The sequence below is a fragment of the Bacillus rossius genome, chromosome 8 (genome assembly GCF_032445375.1).
Source record: "Bacillus rossius redtenbacheri isolate Brsri chromosome 8, Brsri_v3, whole genome shotgun sequence".
Taxonomy (NCBI): domain Eukaryota; kingdom Metazoa; phylum Arthropoda; class Insecta; order Phasmatodea; family Bacillidae; genus Bacillus; species Bacillus rossius.
Genome location: NC_086336.1, coordinates 20,137,569 through 20,158,207, shown reverse-complemented (window position 1 = coordinate 20,158,207; position 20,639 = coordinate 20,137,569). Strand labels below are relative to the sequence as shown.

The window sequence follows — 20,639 nt, the reverse complement described above, 5'->3', positions numbered from 1 at the left end:
TGCGTTCAAGCAACGAGAGGCAGTTACTTTTTTTTTTTTTTCCCTTGTACAGGAAGCTCAATTCACGCCGAGTGATAATGTGATTGCGTGCCAGCAGCGAGGCATCCAGCGGGCGAATGAAAGGGGGAAAAGAAAGTCGCATTCCATAGCAAGACAAATTCAACAACGCGCCCACGTCGACCATGTGACTAACTTGGAGAAAGTGTCGAATATGATCGACTTCGGCCTGTAAAGCAGACTGTACACTTCGTCAGGCGACAGTGAACTCATGTGTGTCGACTGCTACGATTGTGAAATACTTTTTAAAATTGCTTCACCGTGTGTTATAAAATACAGTTAAGTATTGTTTTCTGTTCTTCCGTAGAAGCCCTCGACTTTCATATGGAAAGAGGTCAGCTGTTAGATCCTCTTTCCAATAAGCATGTATCGGTATTATGGAAACTAGTTTTTCGTTTCAAAACAAATTCCCAAAATATATTATCACGGATCCATATTTTTGGTTCGACTTTCAAATTTAAAACACTTTAGAGTTAAGTTCGGTGACCTCAATAAGTAATGTAAGTGGTTGTGATACCTGAAGTGAAAAATTTATTTTAGAATTTTTCAAAGTACTTAAACCATTGATAGAAAAATAGAACAATATTGACAGCTACGTCCAACGCGTGATAGAAATATTTTTTTAAAGAAAAAATTTTTTCTGTACTTAAAAAAATCTTTATATTAGTATGCATTTTAGTATCGACCACATTTCAACCTTGCTATGAGTGTGAAACAAGAGAATAATAATTGCATTCAAAATTATTAAAAACTACCAAATCGCAAAATTACAAAATTACAAACTGACCGGTTCGAACACTCACTCTTATCAAGAGATACCAAGTATTAAGCAAAGGACTAGGTATAAATGATTTTAGATTTCCTAGCTGTTTAACAGGACTAACTGGCCTGTGGCTCCCGCAGTGCAACCGGATAACTTTTCTTTTGTGGCAGCTCAAGAATTCGGTGACAGTACAAAAGAAAATTTATTTCACGTCATGTTAGGAACCAAACACATGTACCTTAGTAGTTATATTTGGTTCCTCCGGCGGCAGGGTTCAGGATGTGGTGTGTGTTTCGGGGCCGCTATCTTGGATTCTAGAGTCACGGTGGCCATCTTGGATGACCTTGACCTTTAACCTTGACCTTGAACATTTAACTTGACCTTGGTCTCGGCCGCCCTCTTGCATCCATTATTTTTTTTCCCAACATCTTGGATTATGCCATATTTAAATCTTGGATTCAAGAAAGTTGCAATTTTCGTTACGGCCGCCATTTTTAAGTGTGATATCTTTTCTGCCATCTTTGATCTTTCATCACAGTCACTTTTTTTCGATTCTGACACTATGTGTGCCATCTTAACATCGTCTACGGGAGACCGCCATGTTGGATTCCTCCATCATTGTTTCTGGTGTTTGTTCCTAGAAAGTGGATGCATTTCTCTATCTCGTGCACATAAGGTTTATGGTATATTACCTACAAATGCTGTTGTGGTCCTTATCGACATACTAAGATAAAGTTTTTATACTAAATACATTGGAAGCACTGAGATCCGAGGCATCACAGCTCTGGCCCTCGGGTTGGAAAACATACGCCTTAAACCGCACTGCCACCGAGACAGTTACCAGACTCTTAATTAAAATAGGTACATATATAATAAATAACAAGCAAATATTCGGAATTGTAATATTTTTGAATTCGAAGGAATAATAGCGTCACCTGTTCGAGACAGGTCCGCTATCTTTTATTTTTCAATACTTGATACCAGAAGCGCTATTGTCACGTAGTAAACACGTCGTCTGCAAGAGTGCGCTGCCACCATGTTGGTACCCGCTGAGGGTAAAAAAAAAAACACCACTGTTCCACACAGTTAGCTACCCCCGTCCACAATCCCCGACAAGGCCGTTTCTCCATAAAAAATGTTTCCGACCAAATACTGGGAGGGGGAAAAAGTAAATAGCAGAGTAATCGAAATTTAAGGCTGCGCTATTAGCAGTGAGATGTGAAAAGTAATTCCAAACAAGCAAATTACTAACAAATACACGAACATGGAAATGTACAAGGCGCATGAATAATCAAAAACCAATTACATCTAAAATATGACAAACTTAAAAAAAAAACTTTTTGCTAAGACAAAGTGCAAAATGATAACGCGCGTGATCTCTCTTTCAAAAAGAAAGGGGCCCCCAACTTATAAGCAAAAAAACATAGATTAATTAACTAGGTGAAACTGACCACATTACAATTAATTATATAATAATTACATAGTAATTATAAACCATACAAAATTGCAAAACAACTTCAGTCATCTTATAAACGTCTTATTTGTTCACCAAAAATAAAGTTGTTGTAGTACAAGCCTGATGTTTTTCGCAAATATTTTATTTTTTTATCATTATTTTATTTTTAATTTTTATTTTTATTAATTTATTATTTTTGGTAAATGTTTTACTATTTTTTGTGGTTAACTAATCTTGATTTAGAAAAATGTGCATTAGTTTACTCCATGTGCTCCTGATTATTCATTAACGAAGATCAGAAGGCAGGCGGTTCTTATCGAGGAGTTCTGCGTGGTCTCGTGTCATCATACATTACCTGCGGAGTAAAGAGTAGGGGGAAGTGAAAATCTAACATCAAATAAGTCTTCGACCAGAGCTTTTATCAGGCGAGACCAATAAGGAGAGAACCGGTTTTACAAAGTTCGTTTCACCGCAACCGTAACACAGAACGAGAATTAGCAGTCTGCGTGACAGCGTCCATTTTGAAAGTGTTTTCGGCCCGTGGTTCATAATCACAAACTGACAGTATACTTCTACATGAACGAGTCCTCAATAACGCTCCCATAATTTGTGCTTTTCATCAAACTGGCCATTTTCTATTGTTTATAAACACAACTTTGTTTTTTTCTGGTAGATAAGTTATAGAATAGCGTCGTAAATAAGAATAATTCTATATTAACCCAAATATTAAAACAATTTCACACAAAAGTTACTTCCCACTTAACAGGTTATGTAACCATAGAAACAATTAACAACGGCTTACCAATAATGTATTTTGGCAGAAAATTTGATGTCCTTAATATTTTTTTTTTATTTGGCTGTCCCTGATTGAACCTTTCAAAAAGAAAACTGATGTCTCACGATACAAACCAAAGACACAATGCAAGGACCAGCAAAAAAACAACAACAAAAACAACAAAAAACCTACACTTACGAAGAGTTATTGTTGTGTTAAAATAAAGCACTCAAATATAGCATGACTGTGATGAATAAGATACGTCCATTTGTATTGAACGTTACAATAATAAAAAACAAACCTTATTTATGATTGTTAATAGGGATTATTAACGCATTTAACCTATGTGTCAGTAGAAGGTTGCTGAACTAGCTTACCTGCTTGACTAAACACATATATTCCAGGAGTAAGTTACAAAACGTGTCCCCGCGAAGAATCGCAACTACAATTTGCTTGTTATGAAGCATGATTACGCACTTGGTAAAGCACCTCAACAGAATGCTCTAATGGAAAGGTGCATCCAATATTATTGACGAGTATAAAAAACATAAAGGGACTTAACAATTTTAACAAAATGAAAAATTCTCCTGGTGAGTTCCAAAGCTCGGCTTGACACTCCTTGCTAGATTTCGGTTTGGAAAAACATTTACAAAATTATATTTATTTTATTTGAATTAGGGTCACGCCTCGTCGACTGCTAGATGGTCAGGGATGAAAACGTAGAATAAAAACACATTAGAGTCAATAGAGGCAAAGTCTTTTATGGCCTTGCAGTAAGTATTTATCTAGAAACGGTGGAAAACCGAAATCGGGATTGTGGGCTTGGTTTTCCAAGCCATGTCTTCCGGAAAACGAGTTAATTGTGTTACTACTTAAGTACTTGCACTACCTCGTGTTCTATATTATGTACCGTACAGTTATAGAAGTAGTGTACGCAAATAGAGAAAATTGACTTTTGTTAAGTGAACATGGGAGAATTAAATAAAATTCTAACTATTAACATTTCCGTGATTATAATTTATTAATTTCAAAGCGCTACTTTTCTAGATAATACTGAGTATTTCTTGGCACATAATTTTATATTTTAATTAATAATTGATGAGGTATAATTCTTTTAAACCATAGAAAAGATATTCTTTAATTTTACTCTATTTTGTTTCATAATGCTTATTAATGTGCGCCGTTAGTAATGGAAAGCTACGGGAGATACCGGGACAACGCAAAGCATAAATTCCGGGGTAATAATCCGAACTCAGTATTACTGAAAACACTATTTTGTAGTGATACATTTGTTTTCATGTGAATGTACTAATTAACAAATATAGGTAATTTTACATTAATATTTCTGTACCATTTACCAAAAAACAATTACAGTGCAGAAGGAACAGCTAAGAATGCTGACACAGAAATTGAACAACACCACAGAGTATAAATGATGCAGAAACGAAAAACTCCACCATTGTGAAAGAGTTGAAGGAATGAATTAATGAATGAATTAGAGTTCACTAGAGGTCATTAAAGACGTTCGAGGGGTGAAACCGTGAGACTAAAGGCCCTGCCACATTCGCGCAGTTGCGTCGGTCTAAACTATCTGACCGTGTTGTCCGAACATGCTGACTGATAGGTTTCCCTAGCGGCGTGTCACATGTGCTTACTCCTATGCATGCTATCGATTTTATTAGAAAAATTTGTACGAAAGAGATATGAATTAAAATATGTACTAAGAAATGTTAATGTACTTTTTGAAAATTTAACTAAACGTTATCTAAATATATATAACTCAAAGGTGACTGACTGACATAGTGATCTATCAACGCACAGCCCAAACCACCGGACGGATCGGGATGAAATTTGGCATGCAGGTAGATGTTATGACGTAGGCATCCTCTAAGAAAGGATTCTGCGGAAATCCGATCCCAAGGGGAGTTTCGGGGGCGTAATATATCAAAATTTCCAGTTTTTGGTAGGAAATCACCATGGCAACGGCTGTTGCTTTGTTGATACTTCATTCGTCTCTATGGCAACAACTATTTCATTGTTAGTGCAGTCCTCATCACCGTTAAAATTTTGGTGGGTACTTTAAATATCAAAAATTGCCCTTTTTTTTCAAGTATATATATTTTACAGACTTGAAACTTCACCTTATGTTACGCAGGATGACATTTTCCGAAAATTAGATCCCATGGGTTGTTAAAACCAGGCAACAGTGGGTACTCTGTCTGCATGAGAACAGGATTTTGCATTGTTCATGCCTTCTGCGTCTCCATGGCAACGGGCATCGCGCGGCAGTGGCGTACTCACAAGGAGGGGCATGTATAATGAGCGGCGCAAGAGTGGTCTGCCTGTAGATTGCCGTAGCGAAGTACGGGTACATCAGTTGTACGTTGCGTGCTCGAGTCGGGAAACCATCGGTGCTATTAATTTTCTCTCCGGTACATTATACAGCATTGTAATAAATTTTCACTGATTTTTTTTATTTACCATTACTGTAAATGGGAGATGTGGCTTAATTTTTTTTTCTCCATTAGTATAGCCGTGCGAAGCCGGGTCGGGCAGCTAGTATATACATATGTATCAAACTTGTTATTTTAAAGCCTGAAAACTTTCATAATTTTTATTTAGTTTAGTCTCTGAATGAAAGTAACTAAACGGCAAACAAATATAACAAAATGGTGCCCAAGATGAAGAGTTAAACACCATTAAATTAAACCTTTATTTATAAATAATTATTTTCAAGGGATTTTAGTTAGTTTGTACTCATCATACTTCTAATTGGCGGATATCGATGGTGCTGTCTGACCTGTCTGACTTGCCAAGTTCCAGTTCGCCAGCTGTAGTCAGATCCGCTCCAAGCGACTGTACCATCCGCACATTACGTCGAAGGACTCATGAACCAATCAAATACCACATCCACATCTGCAACATCCGCTCCGCCACATCAAACAGACGCAAATGCGCGAAGTTAGCAGGCCCTTAAGAGTGCATGTCCCGTTATATGTAATTATTTAAATTTTACGTTCAACACCCTGAAACTTGTAGACATCGTGAGTGGCCGAACTTCAACAAAATTAAAAATATGTGTAGTGAATACTTTTTGCATAATTAGCTGGCAAAAAGGAAATGTTACCATTTTGTCCATATTTATGTGGAAAACAAAATAGAATAAATAACTTAAAATTGTGTTTATAGGCAATGCTGGTGACTACTGTGTAGTATTGTTTAATATTATTTTATATAAATGTATTAAATTTTATTTAGCTTATAAGAATTATAAAAATTGTCATGATCTAAAAAAAAGGTAAAATTAAATAATTATTTTCTGAAATAAATTAATCCATATCACATAGCAGTCAGTAAAATTGAATTAAAATTTAAAAAGTTCCAGTTTTATATTCCATTTCATTCTCCGTATCCATACTGCACAAAGCGTTAAAAATTCAACTTTGTCAGATAATTATGCAAAAAAAAAAAGTATACGATACATATTTTTCTTTTGTGAAAGTTTAGCTACTGAAAATGTCAGCAAGTTTAACCATGTAGAACGAAATATAAAACAATGACCTTGAATGGGACATACAGTCTTAAGGTACGACGGAAAGGGAGTATCCCAACCAGTAATCCGACCACTCTGGACCACCGCAGTTCCCGTAAGAAAGTGAGAGAGAGGAGAAGGAGAAAGAGAGAGATGTGTAGAGGGAAACATAACTAGCGTGCGTGTCAGCCACGGGGCAGCGATTTCCAAATGATCTCGTTCGCACTTCCTATTTCCTTGACCCTCCCCCCTCGCCATACTCGGCTAAGTATTCCAGTGTTTAGGAAGTGGTGGTAGCGACTACTTCGGCGGCAACTTTTACCAGCTGCATTAGAAAGTCCGGTCGAGCGCAGAGGACCTTGAAGAGGGAGACCAGGCCAAGCAAGGAGGTATGGCCATTATATGTTTGAGTTTGGTTGGTCTAGCCTCACTGAAATGTCACTGAAATTTTTAACAGTAAAACTATTATTTAATACTTTATTTTATGGTTAGTTTATAGCCATAAAAATAAATAATGACAACTTAAAAAATTAAAATTACAAATTTGACAACACTCAACTGACATTGAACTGTACAGATAACGCAGCGTTCATAATACTTTAGATACACATCTTTTTATTAGCCTACATATATTCGACATTTCAAAAAATAAAATAATTTCGTGGTGAAATTTTGACACCTAAACCTTTAATGTTAAATCAGCTCAATATGGTTAAGGTTCGTTTTGTATAAAATGTTTACAGATTGATTTCAGTCGTTTTAGCAAAAACAAATGTATAAACACTAACTTAGTGACATATTATTTGTTTTAAAATGATTCATGTCGATATTTTATTATAATAAATATTGGTTTATGAGTTTCGTATTATAAGTGTACTTGCAACATGAAAACACTAGAATTAACTCGTTACTGAGTTAAGATATTACACATCTTTGGTAAGTACTGAAAGACTTGCTCACATATATTTCTGTGACAACCAGCGAAAACCAGTAAAGGCGTATATCCATTATACTATATTAAATACATCATCCCCGTTGAAAGAATCTTTCATAGAACGTGTAGTTATACTTACAAATACGAGTGTATTCTAGCTAACCTGGATACCCATAGAGTTCTCACCAAGTCCAATTTACTTAGCTTCGTTTCGCGTCTAGTCGACAAAGAGTTCATTAGAAGAGGCATGTATTTTCCACGAAAAGATTTTGAGACCGGATGTGTCTTAAAGCATTGCAGCATCACCTGTGCTTCGTGAATGAGTGAGTTTCTCTCAGGTAATATCAATTGTTCCAACACTAATCACAGGAACTCAGTGTGGAAGTAAACTCGTCTTGAGTGGCTCGTCAAATAAAGCAAAGACTTCTCTCGCAGAAGGTCGCCAATTACAAGGAATAAACCGCTGGTGTTGGTATACAATGTTACAGTCTAATAGGCATTCAGATTTTACGCGAAAAATGCCTGCCCCTATTCTTTAATAGGGACCGAAAAAATTCGCGGACTCATTTCGCTATAGGCTGGAATAAAATTACGCGTACCTTTAATCTGATCTCCCTGTAAACTGGACGACTCGGAACCAATAAGAAATCCTCAACCAAAGAAGTATCGAATTACAGTCAAACCAGCTGAGACGACTCACGAGTCAGCAGCCAAAGAACAGGCGTTATCTGCCCGAGTATACAGATTAATGTGTAGTCTTCACTGAAGGTCGTCGATTCCGCAAATTTTTTCCAGTCCCTTTTCATTAGTAGAGATGCAAATTTTGCGTTTATTATCTAGCACCGGTCTGAACTTCACACACATGTAAGATAAACAATTAGGTGACTTTCCTGCAACCGCAGAACATGACCTTCTTTCCATATTTCATATAATGTGGGTTGTATGGTTTTTGAAACTGAAATCTTGTGTCATAAGTAAGGACCGAAAAAAATTGTAATTTTAGCGTGTCGCGAAATGAATCCGCGAATTTTGTCGGTCTCTAAAAATAAGTCTTTGGAAATTTTGCGGTCTCTTCATATAGGGCGTGTTAAACTATTCTCGATCCAACGAAAATGTCCTACACAACCATAATTTATTATACATTACATCATGTCTCCAAAGAACTCTAATTTTGTAGCCACTTAGTCGTTACAGATATATACCCACACGACACAACTCTCGTAAATTTGGCATTGAATCAGCCGTTGCGTGTAGTAAGAAACCATCCCATCATTTGCCAGCAGTGATTTCAAGTTACCAAGGGAAACCGGGTTCGAACCAGTTGAGCCTCTTCGTTTGAAGGTCCAGATCACTCGCCTCCCGCCAAAGCGATCCGGGTTTAGTTCCCCGCAGGATCCAACCCGTGGTGGATAGTAGTATGTAATAGGGCATACTGGCACTGGCTTCTGGCTGTGGTTGTGGTGTCGGTGTCCGCCATCTTGGATTGTGACGTCACGGCGGCCATTTTTGACTCAAAATTCCTCAAAATTGACTCAAAATGACTCAAAAATTCCCATTTTCGAGGGAAAATAAGGATTTCGATAAACCACAAAAGTCGTTTGGTCTTAAAAACCACGAAACTCGTGATATAGGCATAAGTATCCATGTATACAGCCTCCGATAAGCCTCTTATAGGATTATGACTTCACCGTTGCAATTTTCGTTACGCCCGCCATCTTGAAAATCCACAATTTTTGTGTTATAAAATCGGGAAAATTTTTAAAAATCATTAAAAAATTTAAATAATCGAATTAAATAAAAATCTTAAAAACCACTGTTGCAGTAAACGTTACGGTCGCCATCTTAGATTATATAAATGTTGCATATTTCGTTACACCCATCATCTAGGTTGAGTACCATGTCATTCTTACACTTTACGTTACGGCCACCATATTGGATCCTATTAATGTTGCCATTATCGTTATGGTCGCCATCTTGAAATTTAGACGCCATCTTGGAAATCCGTATTTTTTATGTTAGAAAATCGGGAAAAATTCCAAAATTCATCAAAAAATTAACTTAATAGAATTCTGATTAATTATATCGATTCCCGTCCTTGGTTCGAAACCGGTCAGGGCAAAAAAAAAACAGATCCTTCCTCCACAGAAGCCACCTACAGACTGACCTACCACCACCAATAACAAGGTATTTACCATCAGCTGGAATGACGTCATGTCCGCCATCTTGTCTTCGTCCACTGGAGGTCGCCATCTTGTTTTTTACTGCTAGAGTGTGCTGGCGACATGTTAGTATAATGTTCAGTTCACCATAACATTAACCTTGTCACTTTACATTGAACTTTGACCTTGACCTTGAACTTTGACCTTGACCTTGAACTTTTACCTTGAACTTGGACCTTGACCTTGTACTTTGACCTTGACCTTGAACTTTGACCTTGACCTTGAACTTTGACATTCAGCTTGAACTTTGACCTTCACCTTGAACTTTGACCTTCACCTTGAACTTTGACCTTGACCTTGAACTTTGACCTTCACCTTGAACTTTGACCTTCACCTTGAACTTTGACCTTAACCTTGAACTTTGACCTTGACCTTGAACTTTGATTTTGACCTTGAACCTTGACCTTGAACTTTGACCTTGGCCTTGAAATTTGACCTTGACCTTGCTCTTTGACTTTGATCTTGACGTCCATCATGGATCCGTCATTGTATGTTCAGTACATGCTAATAGGAGCTACCACATGCTAGCGGTCATTGCCACCATCATGTTTTCGTCTGCTGGAGGACACCATCTTGTGTGTACTCGTCTTACCATCATGCTAGTTTTATTATAACCTGCTACAGTGAAGTAATCATTTATTATTACTAAGGTGCCCACCATCTTGAAATTTGGCCGCCATCTTGAAATCATGTAATTATTTAGCTAGCAATGCGGGGAAAATTCCAAAAGTCTCCGAAAAAATCAATTATTAATTTTCAAATTGAATCGATGGATTCCTGTCCACGGTTAGAATCCTGACCAGTGACAGTTGTAACTAATTATTAAATAAATTTTAGATTCTGTTTTCCATTACCTTTCGCGGAGTTTATTAATCATTCGCTCTACGAAAAACAACTCAAGTCAATATACCTGACCAACGAATTAATACAGTGCCGATTAGCCTATTATGAAAGTCTAATTTTTCAATAATCTGAATAACCTTTAAGACGTTCATGTACAAAGCCACACATATAGATCAATTGTCTTCAGTCCATGAGACCGAGTCATGACATAATCAGACGTATAGGCTAGTCATTTCAGGACCTCATTAACTTCGTCGTTATCTAATTATATTCTATTAATCCATCGTGACATTTTTTATACATACTAAAGGACCAAGTGTTCTTAAAAAATATTTTAGTAATACCAAGAGTGTTTTAAATGAGTAAATATTCAATCACATTTTGTACTACGCGCAATCAACAAAAGGGAAGCACTGACAACGAAAAGACAGCACCACCAACGAAAAGGCAGCTCATTTGGAAGCACCGAGAACGAAAAGGCAGCACCGCCAACGAAAAGGCAGCACATTTGGAAGCACAGCCATCGAAAAGGTGGCACCGCCAACAAAAAGGCTGCACATTTGGAAGCACCGACAACGAAAAGGCAGAACCGTCAACGAAAAGACAGCACATTTGGAAGCACCGCCAACGAAAAGGCAGCTCATTTGGAAGCACCGACAACGAAAAGGCAGCACCATCAACAAAAAGGCCGCACCATTAACGATAAGGCAGCACATTTGGAAGCACAAGTTACGAGAACTTAGTCTTAGTTAGAAATCTGAATACAAGAAAAAAAAACATTAAATTTTTATAATTGCATGTATTTATTTCTTTACATTATACAAATGCAAGTAAAACAAGCCATTATTGTATGTAGCCAGCTTTCCTCAGTTCTTTGAGTATGAATGATATTTCTTTGATGCACGAATAGTTTCCTGCACAAAGCGAACCATGTAGAAGTCTTAGCCGGTCAACCAATATGTTTGGATCTTTCCATGATGTGTAATTAGTCTCTTCTACCACCATCTTACTTGTTTGTTTATTATAAATATTATTTTCTCTGGTGTCTTCCGTTTTAACACCATCCTCAGGGTAACTTTCATTATCGAGACAATGATCATCACAAGCTAGATCCGATTTATTATATATATCACGATGTTTCCATCGTTTCGGTCTCAGGACACCAACACAGTCTTCGATCTTGCCTGCTTTAGTTGCTTCATCACAGTCTATACCTTTGTCAACAGCCTCAGAGTCGCTGTAGAAATCACCGTAGAAGGCATCATCTTCACCCAGATTACCGTAAGAATTCGATGTCGATGTTGTCGAAGCGTCTTCATCGTTTTCATGCTTCCTTTTTAGGAGTCCATCATTTTTACAAAGTAGGAAAGATCTACTTGAATGGGGCTGGTATGTATTCTCACTTTTCACGTTAAAGATTCTTCCATTGTCTTCATTCTTCCATAAATCATAATCGTCCTTCAATTTAAGTTCTATGTCGAGATCGGAAGAGCCGCGAACATAATCTCTCCCAAGACATGGAAAATTATTGTCGTAATGCAGATCACTCTTCCTTAGTCTAGTAGAGCCATCGTTGTCCTCTAGCTTGTACGCAGGCTTGGCGTTACAAGTTCTGTCATGTCTTTTTAAGCTCTCTCTCCGCGTAAACGATTTGCTACATCGAACACAACTTATCATATTACGTAGTGGATTTTTATCACATTCATTCTTCTCGTGTTTTCTTCCATTCTTTCTCAAGATAAATTCTTTGCTGCAAAACTTACACCTGTGTCCTTTCGATACAGCAACAGACACCGAATCAGGATTCATATTAGTTACTGAGACTATTGTCAGATGCAAACTGAATTAATTAAATTAGATACATTACTTAAATATAATTTTTAATATTTCATCAGCAAGAATTAAGTTACCTCATACAAAATAAATTGTTACATGTGGTCTCGATTATTAGCATGAGATGTCGCCACGTGTTGTGTTCAGTCATAATTTATTTAGTTGTTTTATGTGGTATGCGGGAAGCTCACTAACGATCGCAAAACAAGGATGGCTTCGCTGGACATCAAGGAGAAGGAAGTTCGTCTTACATGTTAGTGCTCCACGGATGTCTCATGACATATTATTTGACTGAGTAATGGATGCTTAATTTTTATTTCCACCTGGTAAAAAAAAATTGCAAGTGCTGATTTAGTAACAGATATTCTCGAATTAAATGTAACTCTAAATAACATGTCATGGCTCATTAGGTAAAAAATCCGTCATGCAGAGAGCGGTTTCTCATAATAGACAGAAGCACTTGAAGAAACCACAGGAATAATCAGGAGTACACGGAGAAATCCATCATAATATTGACAAAAATAATAGGGAGCACACGGAGAAAACCATCTCACGTTTCTTTCATATCATAAATATACAGAAAAAATATTTAAAAAAAAATAATTAATGAAAAAATTTAAATTGAAAAAATTTAAATTGAAAGCTAGGAATAATCAGGAGCACACGGAGAAAACCATCATAATATTCACATGGATAATCAGATGCACTCGGAGAAAACCACCACACGTTTTCTTTGATATCATAAAATTACAGGGAAAAAAATATTTAATAAAAAAATTAAAAAAATTAAAATGAAAAAAATTACAAAAATACATAAAATTCTGGCTTGTACTAGAACTCTATCTTTGTTACACAATGAGAAGTTCACAAGCTAGCAGATATATTGACTTGAGTTGTTTTTCGTAGAGCGAATGATTAATAAACTCCGCGAAAGGTAATGGAAAACAGAATCTAAAATTTATTTAATAATTAGTTACAACTGTCACTGGTCAGGAATCGAACCGTGGACAGGAATCCATCGATTCAATTTGAAAATTAATAATTGATTTTTTCGGAGACTTTTGGAATTTTCCCCGCATTGCTAGCTAAATAATTACATGATTTCAAGATGGCGGCCAAATTTCAAGATGGTGGGCACCTTAGTAATAATAAATGATTACTGCACTGTAGCAGGTTATAATAAAACTAGCACGATGGTAAGACGAGTACACACAAGATGGTGTCCTCCAGCAGACGAAAACATGATGGTGGCAATGACCGCTAGCATGTGGTAGCTCCTGGTAGCATGTACTGAACATACAATGACGGATCTATGATGGACGTCAAGATCAAAGTCAAAGAGCAAGGTCAAGGTCAAATTTCAAGGCCAAGGTCAAAGTTCAAGGTCAAGGTTCAAGGTCAAGATCAAAGTTCAAGGTCAAGGTAAAATTTCAAGGTTAAGGTCAAAGTTCAAGGTCAAGGTCAAAGTTAAAGGTGAAGGTCAAAGTTCAAGGTCAAGGTCAAAGTTCAAGGTCAAGGTCAAAGTTCAAGGTCAAAGTCAAGTACAAGGTCAAAGGTCAAGGTCAAAGTTCAAGGTCAAAGTTCAATGTAAATTGACAAGGTTAAAGTTATGGTGAACTGAACATTATACTAACATGTCGCCAGCACACTCTAGCAGTAAAAAACAAGATGGCGGCCTCCAGCGGACGAAGACAAGATGGCGGACATGACGTCATACCAGCTGATGGTAAATACCTTGTTATTGGTGGTAGTAGGTCAGTCTGTAGGTGGCTTCTGTGGAGGAAGGATCTGTTTTTTTTTATTTTTTAACCGACTTCAAAAAAAAAGAGGAGGATATCAATTCGACTGTATGTTTTTTTTTATGTTTTTTACCTCAGTACGTTCGACTGGTGAACCGATTTTGATGATTCTTTTTTCATTTGAAAGCTGGTGTTTACCTTGTGGTCCCATTTAAATTTGGTCCAGTTCTGACAATGGCATCCATGAGAAAACCATATAAGTCTTAAATTTTCATTAAATGTGTGCGCGACAAAAGGACGAATAACTCAATATCACGCCAACCGATTTCGATAATTTTTTTTATTGGAAAAGACGTACTTCAAGGGTATTTTAATGAGAGTTTGGTTAGGTTCTGATCATGGGATCCATGACAAAGTAACGGAACTCCTTCAATTCTTAGGAGCCTGCCATGGCGCTTATTAGCAATAGCAACATTTTTTTTAAGTTTGTTATTTTAATTTCATTTAATTTGGTTAAACGTGACTTCAAGAGGTAGTTCTTCAAGACACAGATAAGACACGACTAACACGGGCCGATACTGGTACATGAATCTATAATGATCTGTATAATGAAGAAGCACATTAACATATATTCAGACAAATTAGTTCGTGTACTTCAGAGTCCCTAAAAATGAAAAAAAATAAACAAATATTTTCACAAAAAAACCCGACTTCAAAATAAACAATTACAACACAAAATAATATGCACTAAAAAGTAAAAAAATAATTGTGTATTCTTCTACAACTTAATAATCAAATTACTTTTTCTACTCATCAATATGTATGTACGATCTATGTGTTTACCACGCAAGAAGGTAGGTACGTACCAACCCACTTCAAATATAACTCAATACATACCTATGAATAACAAACAATGATCAAAATGTTTTATAGAGTTCTCCTAAGTAAAATGAAATGAAAAATATTAGACTACTTAAAAGTCAATCAAATTATTACGATAATATAATGTAGTTACAATTATTGTTATTTTTGGAGTCGGTGTCAGCCAAGGAAACACTACAATATACCTAACAATAACATACTTGGCTGACACCGACTCCAAAAATAACAATAATTGTAACTACATTATATTATCGTAATAATTTGATTGACTTTTAAGTAGTCTAATATTTTTCATTTCATTTTACTTAGGAGAACTCTATAAAACATTTTGATCATTGTTTGTTATTCATAGGTATGTGTTGAGTTATATTTGAAGTGGGTTGGTACCTACCTACCTTCTTGCGTGGTAAACACATAGATCGTACATACATATTGATGAGTAGAAAAAGTAATTTGATTATTAAGTTGTAGGAGAATACACTATAATTTTTTTACTTTTTAGTGCATATTATTTTGTGTTGGAATTGTTTATTTTGAAGTCGGTTTTTTTTTGTTAAAATGTTTGTTTATTGCCCTGACCGGTTTCGAACCAAGGACGGGAATCGATATAATTAATCAGAATTCTATTAAGTTAATTTTTTGATGAATTTTGGAATTTTTCCCGATTTTCTAACATAAAAAATACGGATTTCCAAGATGGCGTCTAAATTTCAAGATGGCGACCATAACGATAATGGCAACATTAATAGGATCCAATATGGTGGTCGTAACGTAAAGTGTAAGAATGACATGGTACTCAACCTAGATGATGGGTGTAACGAAATATGCAACATTTATATAATCTAAGATGGCGACCGTAACGTTTACTGCAACAGTGGTTTTTAAGATTTTTATTTAATTCGATTATTTAAATTTTTTAATGATTTTTAAAAATTTTCCCGATTTTCTAACAAAAATTGTGGATTTTCAAGATGGTGGGCGTAACGAAAATTGCAACGGTGACGTCATAATCCTAAAAGGAGCTTATCGGAGGCTGTAGACATGGATGCTTAAGCCTATATCAGGAGTTTCATGGTTTTTAAGACAAAACGACTTTTGTGGTTTTTCGAAATCCTAATTTTCCCTCGAAACAGGAAATTTTCCCTCGAAATGGGAAATTTTCCCTCAAAAACGGGAAATTTTGAGTCATTTTGAGTCGATTTTGAGGAATTTTGAGTAAAAAATGGCCGCCGTGACGTCACAATCCAAGATGGTGGACGCCGACACCACAACCACAGCCAGAAGCCAGTGCCAGTATGCCCTATTACATACTTCTGTTGATGTTTCCGAGTGCCGGTGAGTTCTCTCGGGGTGTTACCTTTTTCGCCTCCTCTTTCCTCACACTCTTGGGTTTAGATTTATGTTCACATGATGATACAAACGAATTATGCACATCTGTGTGTTTGCTTGTGTGCATGCGAGTCTCCAGCTCTAAACTGAGAAGTTGAAATGTTCACAGGTAGTTCCGCAGTAGGCAAACAAACGTCACATTTGCAGTTTTATGCATGTCTTCATAAACTATCAATACGAATGAGTTAACCTTATATTAAACTTATCACATTGGAACTTCATTCAAAAAGGACTCTTTACATATTTTCTCCTTTTGAGTTGATGATCAGCCGTTTCGGAAGGCCATTTAGATTGATTCCCTTTTCTAATTAATATATTGAATCCTCGATTTTCCACCTATCATTGAATCCCTTTGTAAACAGTTTCTAGCCTCGCTCAGAGCAACATTTATTAAAACGATTGCCAATTTGTTTCCTTACTGGTATTCTGTTTGGACACGTTTTGGAATACGACTCGTGAGTTAGGTTCCAGTTGTATCCCAACAAGGCAGTGCTTATTCACTACTTTACCTGAAAGTTTTGGAATACCACCCTAAGATTTCATACAGCTTGATGGGCGTCAGAAGTATATTCAAACACGATAGATCAGAAGAAAGTAGTTTATATAAGGTTTCCTCCTCCAACAGGTAATTGATGGCATGCAGTGTTGGATGGGTGCGTGTGCGCCTCGATGAGAGCTCCCTGCAACCGGTTAACAAGGACCTGGCAATCGGGCGAGTGAGGGCTGACGACTTTCACGCCAGCAGAACACATCCGCCCAAAGGGACGTCAAGACGTCAGCGTAATTGGTTGTCATGTCAACGGTTATCCATTTACGGTTTTAGGCCTGGTTCAATCAAAGAGAAGGCGTTTATTGAGAGCCACATTCCTCTTCTGATCGATTGTATTAACTGGTGGTTGACAACGTCGAGAATGTGTTATACCACTCGTCTTGTTATCCTCCCTCCTACCCCGGAACAACTAAGGTATATTTATAAGGTATCATAAGGAGCAATTTGGCACAGTGGTAACATACTGAACTCGTAATCCATAGGACTTGATGTTTAAAAAAACCTGGGCTCAGTCATGCGCGGTGCAATACACGTACATTAACCAAGAATATCGAACACATGACAAATATGGACGGCCCAAGGAGAAGAACTGGCCTGGGAAGAAAAGGACTACCATGCAAGGTGCAAGAACTTGGAAATTGCTGTCCGCATTGGGTTTTGGGAGTTGTTTAATGTTTGTAGGGCGATTGCTGTCGTTTCTAACACGGCTACCAGTCAGCCCTAAGGCCCTCACAACGCTCATTCCGCACTGCCAGTTCGGACTTATCGGTTGGAACTTAACAGTCGGAACGGTCGTTTGTGTACAAGGACGGTGGACTGATCAGTCGGAACGGATGGACTGACGAACTGGTGGCTTTCCATCAAATCGGACTAAGGTCTCGAGACCACTCAGTCTGAACTGTTGTGTGTGGAAACAGCATTTCGCCATCCAAACTGTCAGTGTAAACAATCAGTCCATTAGTCCATCAGCTGAATTACGTGGCAGATACGTTTGTTTATATTCTTTGGCTACTTTGATATTAACATTTTTTTCCCTTTTCTTATCTAAAATTACAACTGCAGTTATAAATTCTGAAGATTCTTCCAAATACTACGATGAAACGATACATCCAACAGCAACAGCAACAGCAACCACAAGACTGATTGTGTGTGTAGAAGGCTTCTGTTCAGTCCAAAAATTCAGTTCAGACTATTCGGGCCGAATTGTGCACCTGGTCCGATCGTGTGTGCAGAGGACATCCATTCAGTCCAAACCGTCAGTTCGGGCTGATAAGTCAATTATAGGAGCTGGACTGATCGTGTGTGGGGGGGGGGGGGGAGGCTTAGACTTAAGTGTGAAATAAGCTATTTGGCACCTATTGATTAAATTAAATAGCCTTACCAATGCTACCATGACACCATACGGAAGTGTTTCGCAATAGCGAACGACGTTCCGGATCGCGCGGAAAACCCGGGGCAGGTGAAACGGCGCGGACCGCGAGCGTCTCGGGAACATCAGCCGAACGTTCCACCCGTGACTGATGACCGTCAGGGTTTCACTTCCGCCATGCGTGGTTCCGTCATTAAAACGGTCGCGCGCGTGCGGACGGGGAACCCGTTACGAAATCCGATGGACTGGTTTTGGAACCAGCGGAACCTATGGCCGGAGGGGTTCTTCCAGGCTAAATTAATTTGTCCAGTCGCTGCGATTGCCTCTCCTCATAGCTTTCAAATTCGACGGGTCCTATTTTTATAGCAGCGCGTGGATTCCGCGTCTATCATTACTAAAATTGTTTTCTTTTTCCTTCCCTATATCCCTTTACCAAGATTAAAAACTATCATCGCAGCCAATCGTTTAACTTGACGAGATTCAACTACTCTGTTCAAAAATTTGTACGTAAAATTTACTAAATAATAGTAGTTAGAAATTATCTATTGATCTAATTAATCGGTAATGTATTTACACATTTTAAAAATGAACCCACAAGATTAATTATAGAGCAGTAGTAAAACCTTTAAAAACATTTAAGTCAACAGTAATCAAAATAACATTACTTCCAGTTTGTATTTACTTCGCTTAAAATAAATTTCAGAACCCTGGAGTCGGAATCTGGCGTTACTCATTTATGTGAAGATCCAGTTATTTGGAACTAATGAAAAACCATTCGTTTATATTAGATGTGACTTCGTTGAGTAGTAGGTAAATATAGATACCTGAGATTTTTGACAGTTAACCACTTCTCAGGCTTCTACGCTAGAAATTCTTTCTCAATCCGGATTAGAATTTGGCAATTATAATTTTTTTTTAGTAAAATTGTTAAAATTGGTAACGTTGCTATCAGAGCCACTTGCGATAAAACTGGGAACTGTGCCCGATCAATACGTCTCAGCAACTTAGGTAACCTATCAAATTTGCTTCAAGTAATTCTAGAATAACTTGCTTACAGATTTCAATTAAGGTCTGCAAATTCAATTTGATACATAGCCTCTTGAATTTGTCGTTGGGTCAAAAATTTTTCGCACCAGATATTTGTTAAACGTTATTTTTTTTTTTAGCTAAAAATGCCCCGCATATCATCATGCTCATGAGCACTTCAGTAAGGTTTTACCGCTATTAGATAATATTGATGAAATATATGTTAAGAATGTTTGAGACGTAACATAAAACACAAACGTAATGATAAGAAACAACATGGCCTAGGAGACCAAGACTCAAGGCATAGGGATCTCCAAGGTTATAGCGGATTCGGGAAGAGAAAGATCGTAATTAAATCATGGCGAATTATTGGCATCGAGCTCGCACACCTCGGCACATGAGCGCCACTACCCAGATAAATATTTTTTCTGTACTTTTACAAAAGAGTCTATTGGAAACCAGGTGCCAAAAAGAGTTTCTAATACTTCAAGAAAGATAATTTAACATGTACAACATATTGCTATCGTTATTTTTTCATATATTAAATACTTTTTTTTAGTTGATACTGAGTATTTATTACGATAATTGGCGCAACTTTTATATTCTAGTTGATAGTTCATTCAAACTTTTTTTTTTTAAATTATGGAAAAGATAATCGAACATTCAACAATGTAACTTTATTTGGTTGTATAGTGCTTATTATGTGCGCAGTTAATACTGGAAAGCTATCCGGGGAAAGGTTTACAAACAGCTTTAACTGTTAGAGGCACCGGGTCAAAACAAAGCATTATTGCCCGGGTAATAATTCGAACCCTGTTTTATACGAACACTATTTTGTAGTGATACAGTTGTTTTCATGTAAATGTAAAAATTTACATATATACGTAGCTTTACGTAAATATTTTTTTTTTTCATTTACAGAAAAAAAAGTTACAGTGTAGTTGATGATACTAAGGATCCTCAAGTGTGTGATTGCTGAAATGCACCACGCTTTTGGGTCATAAGCAAGCGGCGGTGATGTCTTAACTCAAAAATAACACAGTTTTAATGTCAAGACACATGAGATCCTTCAAACATAATAAAGAAATTTGGGAAAATACGCATACACATAACGGTTCAAAAAACTTCATTATTGGAGTAGAAAAGGAACACATAAGGCGTATTAATATAGACCAGCAAATTTCGGTTATTTTCTGGTACCAGGATTTATTCTCTGTCTGTATTTGCATTCCCATAACCATACAATCGGCCTCCCTGTAACGCAGCTATTGA

General features: G+C 37.1%; 1 protein-coding gene across 1 annotated transcript in view; it reads right to left on the bottom strand.

Moving 5' to 3' along the window:
* Positions 1-20,639, bottom strand: part of LOC134535263 (angiotensin-converting enzyme) — a 548,035-nt gene that overhangs the window by 105,427 nt on the left and 421,969 nt on the right. The window lies entirely within an intron of this gene.